A 17256-nucleotide genomic window follows, 5' to 3' on the forward strand; every position below is an offset into this window, starting at 1 on the left:
CCGAAAAAATTACAAGGTTTTGTCATGCTCATGTTAAGCCATGACAACATCCAGGAATCATAATTACAACAGCTATTAGGGTAGCCACTCCTACCGATAGTCAAGGTTTGCCTCCATCCCAGGTATTCCGTCTGCTGACAACAAGGCACAAGTAGTCCTAGACCAATCCTCCGAGTGATCCTTGCGCCCGAGTGTCCATATTAGCACTTTGCTTTCCTATATAATTTCTGTGAAGGTTGCCACCTCAAATCCTCCTTTAAACACCAAGGCCGTATTTAAACGGAATACTTACAAGTAGGAAAAGAGCATGTTGTATTCATGAAAATTTTATAGGTAAGGGGCATTCAACTTAGGCCATGAATGCCCTTGATACACATAGCAAACCCCTCGAGGTAGCCCATAAGGACATATTTGGGTCGTTTATGCCTTATGGTTGCATGATGAGGTTATCCAACTCCTTGTCAAAAGAGATCTCAATATCAATGCTTCTCATACCATAACCAAAATTCCAACAACAATCCTTTGATGGTATGTCACTTGGGTTCTCTGCAAGGGATTCCATGCTTTCTTGATAGGTGCTAAGGATCCTTGGATTTTATGGATGCCACAGATATACAAGATCAAATTTTTGCCCATCATGTTGCTTCAGTACCTTCTACTTGTTTTGGTGCCATAAGCTGCACACCAAAGAAGCTTTGGCCTTCTCTTCTTCAATATGACACTCTACTAGGATTCCCACATGTGGTGCCCCTCGACCTCTTTTCATGTATGTCCCTAATGAAATCAATGCTTTTTGCGTGCCTTAGCTAGTTGGAGCAACTTCTCCACCCACCTTGCCACCAACAACCACCAAATTGTCATTGTGCATGGTGGTTGTTCATAGCTCGTCGGCTTCATTATGCGCATGGTGGTGGAAAATGCTGCCGATATCTTGGCTACTGTGGGTAATTGCTCAGCCTTGGATGCCATATGCACTCTCTCTCTCTCTCTCATATGTCATAGATAGCAAATGGTCTTTGGTTATTGTCCCATTCCTCTGCAATGAGTGCACAGAACAGGCTCGCATTGCTTCTACATAGAGAGAGAGAGAGAGAGAGCACCTCTTGCTTCCCAAAAAATGCATTCCCATGCTCAAAGGGTGGGAAAAAAAACCCTTGCTAATAGGCTCATCACATCTCCCTTGATGACAACTTTTTATGGTAGTAAATAGCCATGACAATTGCTATGCCCCACCCCCTCTTCTTCTAGGGTGGTTCAAGGAGGCTCCATTGCAAAAGTATTCCTCCTCCATTGTTGAATATTACACACGCATTCTCTTTGGTGTTAAACCATGGAGCACCCTTTGAATTGACAAATAACATGCAACCAGAGCTATTAAAGAAGAGATACATCAAAATAATTTGAATGCCCAAATGAAATGGGGAGATTATAATCATGCTAGAAACTTAAAACTTCTCGCGTGATGAAAATTAAACAAAAATCAAAATTACTTTCATCAAAATGCACTTGAGTTCAAAAATTAAGCATTGAAATCAATTACCTCCCCCAAATATTCAACAACATTTAGAGCATGCATATTTGTGTGCGTGTAGAAAATTAACTCCAATTTGTCTCCAAATTTGAGATTAGGTTTGAGAGGTCCATCTCCCTTTTGGACCCTCGTTTTGTTATGCGAGATTGGCAAAATGATGTAGTAACTCTCGGTCACAAGAAGATTTAGAAATTTTCTCATGTAGGAAAACGGAGTCTTTCTCAGTGTTTTTCATACATGCATAACATCATGAGCTTCTACTCGAGAGGCACCACATACCTAGCTAGGTATGCGGTGCCTCCCTCACAAAAGCTCATGATGTTTGTTAAGTATGGAGCCTGATTTACCCCTTGTAATTTTCTGTGGTGAAAGCGCACATTTGTAAGGCCCCCATTATAAGGAGAAGCCATCGTGCGTGAAGAAAAATCACTCACCGAAAACCAAAATTATCACAGTCAAAATCCCTCGTCGGAATATTCCTTTTCATCGGAATATTATGACCGAACAGCGGCCGGAAAGTGGTCAAAAATCGACCGGTTGGTTGGCCGGTGGCCAGTGGTCGGAAGTCAATGGCCGGTGGGGCCGGTGGCCGAATTCAATGGGTGGTGGCCGAATTCAAAAGTGGACTTGTCTTCTCAAGGGCGGCCACACATGGGCGGATTGAAAGGTCCGATTTAGACTTATCTACACAAGGGCGGCTACACATGGCTGCCTCTCATGAGAGAGGGCAGCCCTTTTGGCCTATAAAAGGAGGCCATTTCTACACACATTTCATAGTGTGAAGTTGATGCAACAAGGTGAGTGTGAGGTGGTGAGAGTGAAGCAAGGCGGGAGCTCTATTAAGGGTATAATCCCTTTGTAAATTACTTCTTGTTTTGAAGTACTAAAGCCATTGAGTGGCTGCTTTCCCGTGGACGTAGCCCACATTGGGTGAACCACGTATATCGTGTGTACTCTCTCTCTCTCTCTCTCTCTCTCTCTCTCTCTCTCTCTCTACTCTATAATCTTGTGTATGTAAACCTGTCTCTCTCCATTAAGTAATCTACTCAATTATCTATTTAGCTACGTCATATTTCCTAACAATGTTGAGGTAAGTCACAATGTGGGAAATATTGTGAGAATTTGTCCAAAACTTCTTGTGGGTCAGGGTAGAATAATATTCCTTTGAATAACCATGGCAAGGTAATTTAGATAAGCTATCCATTGATTAAAATTAAGCTTGGAGGAATATAAATGTCTCTATACTTGCCCCTCTACCCTACGTCCCTTTTTTTCTTCTTGGCTATACTCACAGATTATGAGTGGGCGTATTATATTTGCCTAGAAAGGAATATACAATTATCCTCAAGCACGTTAGGTGCCTCAGGAGTCGCAAAATACATTTCGTAGCTACTCAACCCTTGACTAATGTTAGCTATTTCAATAGTTACATTTTGTGATGCGAACTAGTTGATATCATAACCGTAATGGCTTTTATGTTTATTTCCACTCCTCAAAGTTCTTGCTTGTTTTCAAAAGATGTGATCACTTCCATGCTTTCCTAGATTACCTCTTTGAGTTGGCCATTGAGAGGTCAATTTTGAAGACTCATAGGTTCCTAGACCTCCACACTTGCCTCAAATAGCAAAAGCAGACAATTTGTATGCAAATTAGGATAGCTTGGTTCTTCAAAATCTTTCCCTTAAGGAGTAGATCGTTCTTGAAGAACAAGATCTTCTAGGTCTTCTCAATCCATTTGCAAATTTTACCTACAAGCCCTCTTGTAGTTGGGTTGTCCTTGAACAAGGGAAGGGGATCTTCACTTGTTGCTTTGCACCCCTAGCATCTATGTGAGGTTACTTGTCTGGTTAGAATCTTAACCCTGGTAGGAATAGACCTTCTATAGAAAGACCTTCATCACAGGGTGTCATAATAACTAATGTCTAATTCTCCTAAATGATTTTCTCATGTTAATATGATCATTTAATAGGGGGAAGTACCAGGGGAGAAAAAGCTAGAATATTGGTTAGGCTGGCAGACCGGTCACAGTAGGGATCCAAAGGAGGGAAAATAGGGATCCAAAGAGGGGGCCATCTGTAAAAGAGCAATGTGCATCAATGAGCTTCAAAGACCCTAAGGTTCACCCCTTTAAAACTTCCAAAATGCTAAGGTTCCAAAATTAAATGAAATCTTCAATGGTCAACAAACCTTAGGGAAATTTGGATGCTTGGCTAAGCCTAGCATGAGCCAATGAGGGGCCAACAAGAGGGGTCAACCAAGAGAGAGAGGGGTCTGATTTTTGCAAGGCATAATCACACACACACTCACACAAACTCATGTGTGAAGTAACTTAAGACTATCTCCTTCTCAAGATTTAATGGAAAGCTCATCATCTACTCCAAGCTTGTGAGAAGGGAGGCCTACACCAACAACTCTTGGCTTTGTGATGCAAATCCAATCAAGAGCCAAGCTCCAATGCATGCTCATCTCCTCTACCATGCTAATTACTAAGCTATGCTAAGCTATTAGGAGTGATTCTGTGAGGAGACATACTTCTTTCTCGTAAGAATACTTCTTCTTTCTCTCGATCTACTCTCATACCCTGCTGACTCTCGCCATCTTCGAAGGTGTGTGAGGTCTTGGTTCTGAGACCATGAGGGAATTGATGTTGTGTTTTCAAGTGTAAGCTTGATGCTTGATGATTGAAGCTTCCATCTTCATTGCACCAGCAAGTTATTGAAGGAACACAAAGTATTGTATTGTAAAATGTCTCCCTTCATGGGGGAAACCTATAATACAAAACCTTTTGGAGGGGGGACCGGCTCCATGTAAATCCGGTCCTCAATTGTTGTCAATCGCTTAATTCTCTCTCTTTTTCAAGTATTGTTCATGCCTATCTAACTAGGTGTTATGATTTTGTTTCTCACTCCATCCAAGCACTCTTTCTATGCTCATTAGGAATCTATTCTTAATGAAATGCTCACTATGTCTATGTTATTTTCCTCTATCTAGGCCATTAAATGTTACATTGGTATCAGAGCACAAGGTTTCTCTTTTCTTGCTCAAGAAGAGAGGTCCTCAAGCTAACTATAAATTGTTGGTATTATTAATTGCAATTGAGTAAGTAGAATAGGAATTTTTCAGCCTTGCAGTGCGCCTCCTTTGTGCAGATAATGGGGCATCATCGTCGAGAGCTATGGTCTTAACCACTATTGAGCTATTAGAAGCTTGATAGGAGTTGGTGCTGTTTTGGAGGTGAAAGACCCTCTTTTCTATTCCTTGCAATTAATGATATTCGAGCCACGAGTACAGGAGCTTGAGTGCTTTTTTGAAGGGGTTAAGAGGAGTAGCAACTAGGGCTTGAAGTGCCACTTAAAAAGTTTACACCTAAAATTTGTTAGAATAACTAACAATAGTAAAGAAAGTGAAATTAATGTTGATAGATTTGATTTTGCTAATGAACAGGCTACTAATGATGCCCCTATGCTTGTCAATTACCTTGTTTCTAGGCTTCAACAAGCCATGGGCAATCCAACCCTCCAAGGTGAGTGCAACAGCAACTACGTACTCATGGGATTCTCCAAACTCCCCACCAAGAAGAGAGAGTACATAGGAAGCCTCCTTGTGAGACTTTCAAAAGAGGCCTCTCTTCGATAATGGAAGAAGAAGAGGATCCCTACGAAGGGCTCAAAAATCTACTACTTGATGACGCATCTCCTTCCCAAAGGAGAACTCAAGTTTCAATGGTAGAGCCTCCACCAAAAGAACAAGAAAGAAGTGTCTCCTACCACCTCAGCGGAGATGGCTCCATGAAGAGATGGAGGGCAAAACGCTCTCCAACCCCCCCTAAACGGAGAAGACCATCGCACACTTCTCTACACCATAATTCAAAGAGGGACGAGAGAAAACAAGAGAAGGAAAAGGCGAGAAAGAGGTAACCCTCTTCTCCATCTTCCTCATCTTCTTACTCTTCTGAAGAAAGAGATGGTGCAGGCAAGGAGGAACCAGGGAAGAAAAAGGCAAGAAAGAAGTCACCCTCTTCTCCATCCTCCTCAAATTCTTCCTCTTTTGAAGAAAGTGATGGTGCAGATCTTGAACCACCTAAAAGAAGAAGCCATAATAAATCCTATGCCGCATGGAGGAGGTCCTCCAAGCTCAAAAATTTCAAAGAGGGAGGAAAGAACATCTCTTTCCTTACCTACAATGGCACCTTTGGTGCTACGGACAAAGTCTTGGCCTTCATCCAACAATTCGATGCGGCGGTTGGCGATGAGGCGCTTCATGGAATCCTCTAAGCTACACCATGTAGCTATGCATTTTCAAAAGTCCGCTAGGCAATGGTGATCTAACCTATGAGCAAATGGTGAAGCTCCACGAACATGGAAAGCTTTAAGAGCTTCCATCATGATGCAGTTTTTGGCTATCGATGCCAAAGACAAAGTACTCATCAAATGGCGAAGCTTGAAGCTCTCTCCCTACAAATCTATTCACAAATATGTAGACAAGTTTTGGGACTTACATCTCAAAGCCACTGTCTTTAAAAAGATGGATTTTGGAGAGCAAAAACAAAAAATTTGTGTTGGTTTAACTGAAGATATGGCGGAGTATGTCAACTCCCAAGGCCACGCACCATATCCGCGGTCATACACCATACCATGGTGGCTTCACGAATCAATTTCCAACAAGGGGCTAAGAGAAATCCTAAGCCCACAGAAAACAAGGACCGTAACGAGCCTAAGGGAAAGGAAAATGTCCAAAAGTCTCCTAAAGGCAACACCAAGAACAACAAAGCTAAGGAGAAGGGAGTTTATAAAGGCAAAAATAAACTCTCTCCTAAAGAGCTAGAGCGTCATCGTAAAGATAACTGTTGTTTCAAGTGCGGCAAGCAAGGGCATGCCTATCATGCTTGTCCCCACAAGAATACACAAGCAAGGGAATGCCTATCATGCTTGTCCCCACAAGAATACACAAAACTAGCCTCCTAGAGCTACCTTGGTCGAAATCCAAGAAGAGGATGCTCACCACAAAGGATCTCCTCTATGCCATGCTTGGGGAAAGGTAAGAGAACATGATGATTTTATTCTCTTTGACCCTGGTTCTACTCACAATTTCATATCCACAGAGTTGGCCACCAAGCTAGGCATCCAACCCTATGAGATGGGAGATGTCCTACTTGTCGATGGTGCTTTCAAGGGGCAAGAAGCCTCAGTCACTCCCTTAATTGGGAAATTGAGGCTTCATGTCCAAAGCTATGCGGACAAGGAGGATTTCTTTATCTCTCCTCTCAAGCACGAGTATGTAATCCTAGGGGCACCATGGTTTGATCGCATGGCGGGGGACAATGTTAAATTCCATACCCATTGTACATACGCAAGCTTTCAATAAGTCAATAAAGAGCTCTATTTCCATGTACATGATTTTTGTTAAAGATTCTCAAAATGAACCTAATGCTTTAGCAAAAGAAAATATAAACAATCACAAGAATTAGAGTTATCCAATTTTCTCAAGGGATTTCAATATGTTTTTATTGAGGACATCCCTTGTGAACTACCTCCTAAACGAGGCAATGATGACCATGCAATTGAAATTCTTCTGGGAAGTTCACCACCTAATAAATCTTTACATCCCAAGGAGATTGTTCTACCGTAGGCAAAACAACTCTAATAGCAGCAATCCTTGTAGCAAGACCTGCCACATCCTCAACATCGCCTGTATCCTCAGAACCAGGACGTACATCAATTCCCTGCACAATATTCCAGACTCCCTTTGACACAAGAACATGTTGCATCATGTAAGCCCACATAGGGTAATTGTCCCCATCCAATCTGTCCTCAGTAGCAAACATCTTGAACACATCTGTGTTGTTGTCGTCAGCCATGGTAAATGAAAATTGCTTGAAAAGAGGAGAAACGAAGCGGGAACAACACGTGATATATAGCACAAACCATAGAAGACTGTAAGGCACCTGTTATGCAAAAAATGGACTGACAGAAATTCTACACAAAATGACAAAATAGCCAGTGCAGTACTGCCTGTAGTGGGAACGGAGGCCGAAATGAGCCCGAATCAAAATTCTGAGTAGACTAAGCTCTACGAGTCTCCCCAAAATATTTGTCGACCTGAAAACACTTCCCAAACCTCACTGAAATCGGAGAAAGTGAGCAGGCGTATACTGGAGATGCTGGCGACTAAGCCCGGGAGGATGCAACCTGCTCTGATACCAATTGTTGGAATTAGGGTTGCAGAGAAACGCACACAGCTTGGAGAAGACAAAGGCATTTCAAGGCACACAATAGAGAGTGAGTTACTTAGTGTGCAATGGAAAGATAGATAGCCCTAGAGTGATGGGCGTATATACAATGCACGAGGGAAAAAACCTCCTAAAGAGGGAAAAAATGCCCCAGCGGTCCTAGTGTTCACACACATCACTACCACATGTATATGGTAACATTCCTTACTGCATAGAGAGCTTTGGCATAGCCCGGATGTCCAGATGTTGGGCTATCATGAGCTTCATAAAGGATAGTTTTTCTTAAGGTTGCATTCTTCGGCACACACAATCTATGTCTGTAATATAAGCACCCATCTTTGACATCATAATATTGTAATGATGCTTCATTTTGAGGTGTCTTATCCTTCACAATAGAAAAGCTTCCCTTACTTTAACCAAAACTGGGTTACTAGGCTCAAGACATCTGCTACTCAGTTCTCCTTGCCTAGTCTATAGACAATTGCAAAGTCAAACTCTTGAAGTAATTTATCCCACCATCGTTGTTGCATATTGAGTAGAGGCTGAGTAAAAATCCACTTCAAGCTTTTGTGATCAGTCACTAAAGTAAATCTCTGGCCCAATAGATAATGCCTCCATAGCTTTAAGGCATGAATGACTGCTTAACATTCAAGATCATGAGTTTGATAATTCTGTTCATGAATCTTTGACTTCCAAGAGGTAAAAGCAATGGGTCTTCCTTCTTGCATAAGCACTCCACCAATTGCTATACCATTGGCATCTGTAACCACTTGAAAAGGCTTTGTGAAGACAGGTAACTTAAGCATGGAGTTGAGGTTACCTGTCGTTTTAGAGTTTCAAAACTCTCATGGTGTTGAGCATTCCATTGAATCGTTGTTCCCTTCTTTAAAAGATTACTCAAAGGGGCAGCAATTGCAGCATAATCTTTGATGAAGATGCGGTACCATCATGTTATACCAAGAAATCCTCTCATTTCACTAACATTTCGGGGTCGTGGCCAATCTACAACATCTTTAACCTTGGCTGGATCCACTTAATTTCCATTAATTGATACTATAAAACCCAAGTATTTGATCTTTGGGGATGAAAAGATACAATTGCTCTCCTTAGCGTATACCTTATGCTGGCATAGCATCTCCAAAACTTTTCATACATGACCCTCATGTTGTTCTTTGTCTTTTGAGTAAACTAGAATATCATAAAAAAATACGAGGACAAAATCATCTAGGTGTTCTTTGAATGTATCTTGCATAAGATGATTGAAGGTTGCTGGGGCATTCGACAATCCAAAAGACATAACAATGAACTCGTAATGTCCATAGCGAATGTTAAATGCTGTCTTTGGAAGTCTTCTTCCCTAACACAAATTTGATAGTAACCTGACCTTAGGCCTATCTTTGTAAAGACGTTAGCTCCGTGAATTACATCTAGTAATTCGTCGATGCGAGGGATCGAGTACTTTTTCTTTACCATAGCTTGGTTCAATCCTCTGTAACTAATACAAAGTTGAAGAGTTCTGTCCTTCTTCTTCTGAAATAGAATAGGTGCTCCCTAACCTGAATTGCAAGGTCAAATATATCCTTGTTCCAATAACTGGCATAGGTGTTCTTTTAGCTCAATCACTTCAGGTATGGAAATTTTATAGGGTCTTTTTGACACAGGTCTTCTGAAATAGAACAGGTGCTCCCCAACTTGAATTGCAAGGTCAAATATATCCTTGTTCCAATAACTGGCAAAGTTGTTCTTTTAGCTCAATCACTTCAGGTATGGACATTTTATCGAGTCTTTTTGACACAGGTGCACTTCCTGGAAATACTCCAATTTCATGATATATATCCCTTTTTGGTGGTAGCTCCATGAGTTCCTCAAGAAATACATCAGAAAACTCACTTAACCATGGGTTTTCAGTTTTTGCTTTCTCAGAGTCCACTTTGTTAAGCTTTACTACATAGATTTACTGTCCTAATTTTCTATGGGCTTTTAGGAGTCAACTAGCTTTAACTAACTGAACCTTGGAGTTCCCCTCTTTCCTTGGATTAAAGCTTCTTACCTAGTTTTATCCCTAAAAATTACTTTTCCTTCTGAACACAAGATGTTGGCTTTGTTTGCTCTACTAACCAATCCATTCCCAATATTCCATCGTATATCCCAACTGGTAAGGTTCTAAACAATCAGAAGTGGGTCTTCCCCCTAATTCAAAATCTAGGACTCCCATCGTATGTCTAGATATAACTGATTTCCCATTTGCCATTTCAACTATCATAGGATTCTAGGATAGCCTTAACTTTCGTAGGAATTTAGGAGACAAAAATGAATGTGTGCTTCCACATCAATGAGCAATAAGAAAGATTCAACTTGGTGGTTGGCCGGTGTTTGAATAACTACAAACTGTTCCTGAGCCCCGTGATTGTCAATAGTAGCATGGAGGGTTGCTCTATCCATTTCTTCCTCTAGTATGGGCTCTATTCTTACCACATGAGCATGCCCTCGAACAGGTCTTCCTTTGCCATAAGCTCTAGCAGCTCAACCACGGCCTCTTCCACGTCCGTATGCACGTCCTCCGGTTCTTCCTCCCTGATGACTCCCACCAGGTCTAGCTTCAGCTGCTGCATTAAATGCAAGGTGAGGACACTGTTGCCTGCAATTCCCTAGTTCATTGCACTCAAAACAACAGAGCTCTCTTTGTCCTTGGTTTATTGTAGGTGTTGCATAACCTTGGGGTCTTCTCCCTTGGAATCTGGCTGGATTAATTCTTCTTTGGGTCTCACTAGAATTGGTTGGTTGAAATCTCCTCTTCTTGGCCAAAGGCTCAGCACGCAACATTGCATCCTACAATGATGTGATTTGCATGGCTTCAAGCTAAAGATCCAAAGGTGAATTTAACCCTTGGCAGAATCAGGCCACTTGTTGCTCGTTTGTCAAAACCGGTCCATACCTCCTCAATGTAACAAACTTGGAGAAATACTCCTCCAAGGTCAACTCATTTTGCTTTAAATCAAAGAACTCATTCATCTTCAAAGATTGGTTACCAAGGGGCAGATATCTTCCTCTAACTGCCCGTTTGATTTCATCCCAAGACTGGGAATCTTCCGCAACACCCTTGTCACGGCAGTACAATTTCCATCATAACTTTACTTTTCCAATCAATTGAAACATTCCCAGCATGGATCGATTTGCTTGCACCATCTTAGCTATAGTAAAGTAGTCATCCATGGATTCTATCCATGTCTCAACATCCTTTTCAACATTAGCCCCTTGACCCTTGAAAGAAGGGGACTGCATCTGCTTCAGGAGCAACTTCTTCTCTTGTACTTCCGTGTAGAGAGCTGCTTGGGCTTCCATTTGTCCTTGGTTATGTTACACAAGATAGAGTCAAGTCTATCTTCAACATCCATTAATCACTTCTAAAAATTGCCCATCAGTGACGTAAAATTTTTACTGGAGCTTGATCCATCATTTCACATGCATCAACAAGCTTTCAGCCCGTAGAATTAGTCACACCAACGACTATCTTAAAACATACGGGGATCACCAAATCCCAACAAGCTCATAAGTAAACCATTTATCACCACTCAAGAGACAATTTACAAGAAAAATCGATGTCTTTTATTTATGTAAGAACCTTTTACAACGATGGGGTCCATGATCTTATTACAAAATTATAATAATAAGTTTAATATTTTGGTATATAATCATAGCCATGATATTCTTGTGCACTCTTTAGATAGAAATGCGAGGGTTCTCCAGCAGGGGCTACGAATCAATAAGTGGCAGGGAGTTTGCGGTAATCCGATCGTCCATCCCTTGCCCGAGAAGTGCCTATTTCTCCCCATAACAACCACTCTATCTTCTAGAACACCTACAATGACCTTCTCCAGCAGGGGCTAGGAATCAATAAGTGGCAGGGAGTTGTGATAATCCGATCGTCCATCCCTTGCCCGAGAAGTGGCTATTTCTCCCCATAACAACCACTCTATTTTTTGGAATGGTTGCAATGACCTTGTTGTAGACCCATCGGTTGAGGCTAACGCTTCTATCTGCGATCATTGTCCTGAAGTTGGTTGGCCTAAAGATATAATAATGGACCACCTTCAGCTCTTCACACCATTTGAGGCGGCAAAATTCATTCCTCAAATCGCCTAAGCTTTCGGCCCTCATGGTGAAGGTGCCTTCACAAACCCACTAGGTTCTGTATCATCCTCGTTGGATCCTGGTAAAATGCGAAGTGGTCAATACTTCTAGAATTCTCATGACTATTTCCCAAAATTTGTAGTCATTTGATTGGCATTCAATCAGATACATGATGTTGAATATTTGAAATCACATGTATGTCTCATTTTGATCCTAAAACATGTTATATATATATATATATATATATATATATATATATATATATATATATATATATATATATATATATACACACACGTAAGAATACGAAATCAATTCAATGGAGTAATTTAGAAAATATAAGCAAAAAACAGTGGATATTAAAATAATGCCTTTCGATCTACATCCTATTGTTAACCTAGGTTTAATCTAGGCTCTGATACCCTGTAACGTCCCCAATCATCTAAGATCGGTGACTGGGAGAGCTCAACACATCCGCTTCGACTTTGCAACGCAAAGCGGAGGAACGATCAAGTGAGCTTCCCTAACTCTATGTATCCTTCAGCGAGGTCACCCTAAAGGGGGTTTCTTATCCATTTTGGAATCGCAAATAACTAAAACCCTTGGTTCATAGACTGACGCTTTTTTCCTCGTCGAGTGTGAGGTACAGCTGTCAGTTGATCCCCTAAGGTTAGGACTTAGTTCTTTGTTATCTATCGTCTTTCAAGTCCACGTTCCTAGAAAGCACCCGACTTATCGGGTCCACCCATCTGACGATTGGTTCGCGACCAATCCCCGCTTTCCACCCCATACACACCCGTATCTTTGTTTCCTAATTACTACCACACTGTGAAACATTTACAAACAATTCCTTAATTAAGTTTTCACACGATTTTTGTTCTAACAGGATATTTTCAAACATCACCAAGACAATCTTTTATCAGACAATTCTATCAAAAATAACCTACTTATTCAACCTAACGACTTTTCCTTTGCACCAACAGAGCCTTTGTACAAAGGTTTTATTATTTATAATCAAGTATTCAGTTCAGGGCAACAATCCTCTTCGGGCACCAACCCGGATCGCGCACCGACGCGGCATCGAGCTGCCATCCAATTGACTTAGTCTCTATTCCAAAAAGCAATCCATTTCTCTTTCAACCAAACTTGACACAAATAGTATCTTTAACAGAAGATTAGTAATTCTTATTTAAGTCTCTATGAACAAAGCATGTGTTTTGATTTATACAGCTAGTGTTTTTCTTATGGTTTCCTAGGCTCATATAAGTCATGCTTATCTACTATGGATAAACTTTAAAATACTAGTACCTGGTTTGGATTTATGACGATGTTCTACTGTGGTGGCTGGTTTGCTTCGGCTATTGGAGCATGGCTTGGACCTGCTCCATGATTGTTCTTCTTTGCGACTTTCGGGGCCATCGTGCAACTCAAACATTAAAATTAGTAGGAAAGTTCCTCGTGTTAAGGGCAAGTCCGAGGGCTTGTTTAGTCAACATCCAAATAGTTTAATAACCTTACATTTTAGGGTTTAGTGGACCTAATTTTCCTAGAAATTTTGTGAAAAGTCAATTTTTGTATGTAATTTGATGGGAATTTATTTATTAAAGAATTATGCATGGACATAAAAGTCACAAAAAAATTCCAGACATAAAACAAGTCTCAAGAAGTTCTGTAAATTTTTTTTGAAATTTTCTTGAATATATGTACTAAATTTCCATAATTCTTCTAGGCTAAAACTAGTAATAACTAACTATTAATCAGTAAAATTTATGGAATTAGCTGATTTTATGGTGTCTGATTACTAATTAACTGAATCTAATGACTCATGATTGATTATGTTCAATTCGCTTGATGATACAGGCATTTCTAGGTCCATGCGTGCACAGATAGAGCAAGTATGAGTGTGTAATGAGCATGCATGCGAGAGTTTTGTAATTTAAAAGATTCTTATCATTCCTAGAGGCTTTATGCATGTGAGAATCATGCATGCAAGAGTTGCATGTTACATAGCATGAATGGTTACTTAAAATTCTAGAGAGAGAAAAATCACTAATTTTGATGAGAGAGAGAGAGAGTCTTTTGAGCATAAGAGAGTGCGTATGTGTGCTAAAATTTGATTTTTTTAACCTTTTAAATTCCCCTTTGCAAGTCTCAAGGCGTTGATCGCAATTTCCTTCCTCGTCGTCTCCCGTGAACCACCTCTACCTTCACATGTGTGTGTGTGTGTGTGTGTGTGTGTGTGTGTGTGTGTGTGTGTGTGTGTGTGTGTGTGTGTGTGTGTGTGTGTGTGAACCACCTCTACCTTCACATGTGTGTGTGTGTGTGTGTGTGTGTGTGTGTGTGTGTGTGAGAGAGAGAGAGAGAGAGAGAAGAGAGAGAGTGCATGTGAAAATTCAGCGGAGTCTCCTTCTCCTGAAGATCTCTCAAAGCATGCAATGTGCATTGTGAGGGGCCTAGGCGTTCTTATATAGGGTAGGGGAGCTCCCATGCAGATTAGAGTGAACTCTAGGTGGTGGGAGGTAGGCCTGCAAGAGGAGGGGGTGCCCCTTGTTGAGAATTGGGCATGTGGCAGCCCATGCACACTGCCCCCACCCTTCCCTTTTTCCCTTTTTTAGTTTTAGGCCCCAACTTTCAAGTGACCTAGAATGCACATCCAGGGTCAGTTTCGGGTGCCATCAAGTGTATAGGAAAGCTCATTTTGGGGACTACAATAGGCATGTATTGACGCACACATATATTGCCTACGGTTGAACCCAAAAAATCATGAAAATGGATACTTAAGTTCAATGAAATTGCACCTTTAACAATTTATCAATGGTTACAGTTGTTGTCGGGGCCAGGCACATTACATGCAATGTGTGTCAATCTCTCATACAAAAATGAGTATTGAGACCCTCCTAATCACATGATCCTACGACATGTTTACCTTGGATCCCATCTTGTGACTATTGTCGCTGGCCCTCTTGGATCCCCCAAGCGACATTAGTCACAAGATGGGATCCAAGGTAAACATGGGACCATGCTCCATCTTCTACCATAATGGTATCGTTTGCTCCATCTCCTAGCATAATGGTATAGTTTGTTACACCCAACAATTGAGCACTAATGAACTTAGTAAAGGTGCTATAGCAGTTAGTAAAATATCCAAGATAGTGTTGATGATTATAATGTCTCTACCACAAGTTTATTTTTGAAAGTTGAAGCAAGGAAGCATTTTGCATTTGAAAAGATCCACACCAATTGTACGTATCCCTTGTCACAAACCAAATAAAGTCTCAAACATAGAATTGACCATCACAATAAAGACAAGATGGGATTAGAAATAATAAATCCATTATAGTGTTACACATTTTACATAGCATGTATACCTTGTTACAAACCAAATAAAGTGTCAAACATAGATTTGACCATCACAATAAAGACAAGATGGGATTAGAAATAATAAATCCATTATAGTGTTACACATTTTACATAGCATCAACATGATGTAAAATCTTCAATTAAAGAGGTTGGGGCTCATTAGAAATAACAAGGCATTCTTGAGAGGCATGTGGTACTTGTTTGATAGCAAGGTAAGGATAGTTATACAAGGACATGACATGCTTGGCAAGTTTTGCTCATCCTCCACCTTGAAAATTTAAGCACCTTTAAAGAGTTGTTGTGGTAGCCACTCACCATCTACACCTTTCCTATTGTGGCATTGAAATCCGATGAGCTAATTCTTTGGCTATGTTTGGAGAGTAGAGATTGCCTTGTAGGAGAAGGAAAGTAGAAGGGGAAAGAGGAGCTTGTTTGGTACTACAATGGAGATGGAATAAGGGAATGAGGCTGCTTGGTATTGCAATGAGGGTATTGTAAGGTTCCTCATGAACCAAGAATAGAGTGTTTCCCATCTCTACACATGGTTGCTTGCTCATGTCCCCTCAAAACAAGTTGATTGTTTTAATAAACACCAAATTTTGTGAGTACAAAGGGATAAAGTATAAAATGATATCATTCTAATATTCTAGTGACAATAATACAAAAAAGAAACTAGAAGGAGAATCTTTGACAACTTTGCATAGATAATGTAACTTAATTGCATTGTAAGACTCAATCACATGCTATGCAACACTAGATGGTGCACCAAAGCCACCAACAAATTATAAAACCATAATGGTATGAAGAACTTTGTTTACTTTTGCTGATAGAAGTGTGAAGCCCTAGGGGTTGAAATCCATAAAGAGATTGTTTGTCTCTAGCATAATAAAGTTAGAGATGGAGATGATGCCAAGCTCTGAATGCAAGATACAAGGACAATTTCATTACCATTCTATCCTTATGTTGGAGGTGAACCCTTGCAACACCCACTCACCAGTTACACCTCTTGCTTACTTATTTTTGGCTTTAGCCTTAGAAAAAAGCTGAGTTAGTTATACTTTCAATGTTTTCAATGATGATTGAGACTTACTTTAAATGTTATTTCAGTTTTAAAATATTATTTCACCTTTTGTTTCACATCCTCCGATGTCTTGACGTTTCTTGCTTTCTATTGTCTTTACTTTTCTTGCTTTCTATTGTTAGGGTAAGATGAATGAGCAATGGCATTAGGGTAAGGTCTGCAAAGTATAAGAATGGCGTTAGGTGAAAGTCTACAAGGATAAGGATGAGGGAGCTTCAAGGTGACTGTTTGGAGTTGGACCTATCGCCTGTGTTGCACACTGCTTGCATGAAGATTAGTGGAAATTGGAAAACATCGACCTTCACAGGGAGGAGGGTGATAGCGAACTGAGCTGGTTGCGATAACTTGGTGAGTTGTTTTATCAAGTTCATTGTTGTCTCGGCCTAAGACTTTTGCTTAGCCACGCTACAACAACACCAAGTGATCTTGTTCAGAGAGTGCTAAGCCACTTCATCACCAATCGCAATCCATCTCACCGATCGCGATCGATTACTTGGTGACTTGTCGAAGGTTTTAGCTTGTCATACATCGCTACACACGGCTACATGGGAGGGGTGTAGCTTGTGTCAATTGCGTTCCACCTAATCACCTTGGGAAGCTTGGTGATTGATCGCGATCAATGGTCTTGGAGCTCTGTGACTGATCGCGATTGATGGTATAAACCTCGATGTTGAAAGTCGGCTCCCCTTTTCACCCTTGATCCTAGGTGTTGAGGAGTAGAGTCCCTTTTGGTTAAGCTAAAAGCTCAATCCTTAACGGATCGCAATCCATTGGCTGCAGGGGGGGGGGGAGAGAGCAAGAAGGAAAAAAAAACAACAAAAAAGTGTGTGTGTGTGAGAGAGAGAGAGAGAGAGTGGGTTTTCTTCCGCGGGGCTTTTAATCTGGACTAAGTCAGTGGGAGGGCTTGGAAACCCATGGAGCAAG

Source organism: Adiantum capillus-veneris, chromosome 7 (genome assembly GCF_014529385.1).
Source record: "Adiantum capillus-veneris isolate H3 chromosome 7, ASM1452938v2, whole genome shotgun sequence".
Lineage (NCBI taxonomy): Eukaryota > Viridiplantae > Streptophyta > Polypodiopsida > Polypodiales > Pteridaceae > Adiantum > Adiantum capillus-veneris.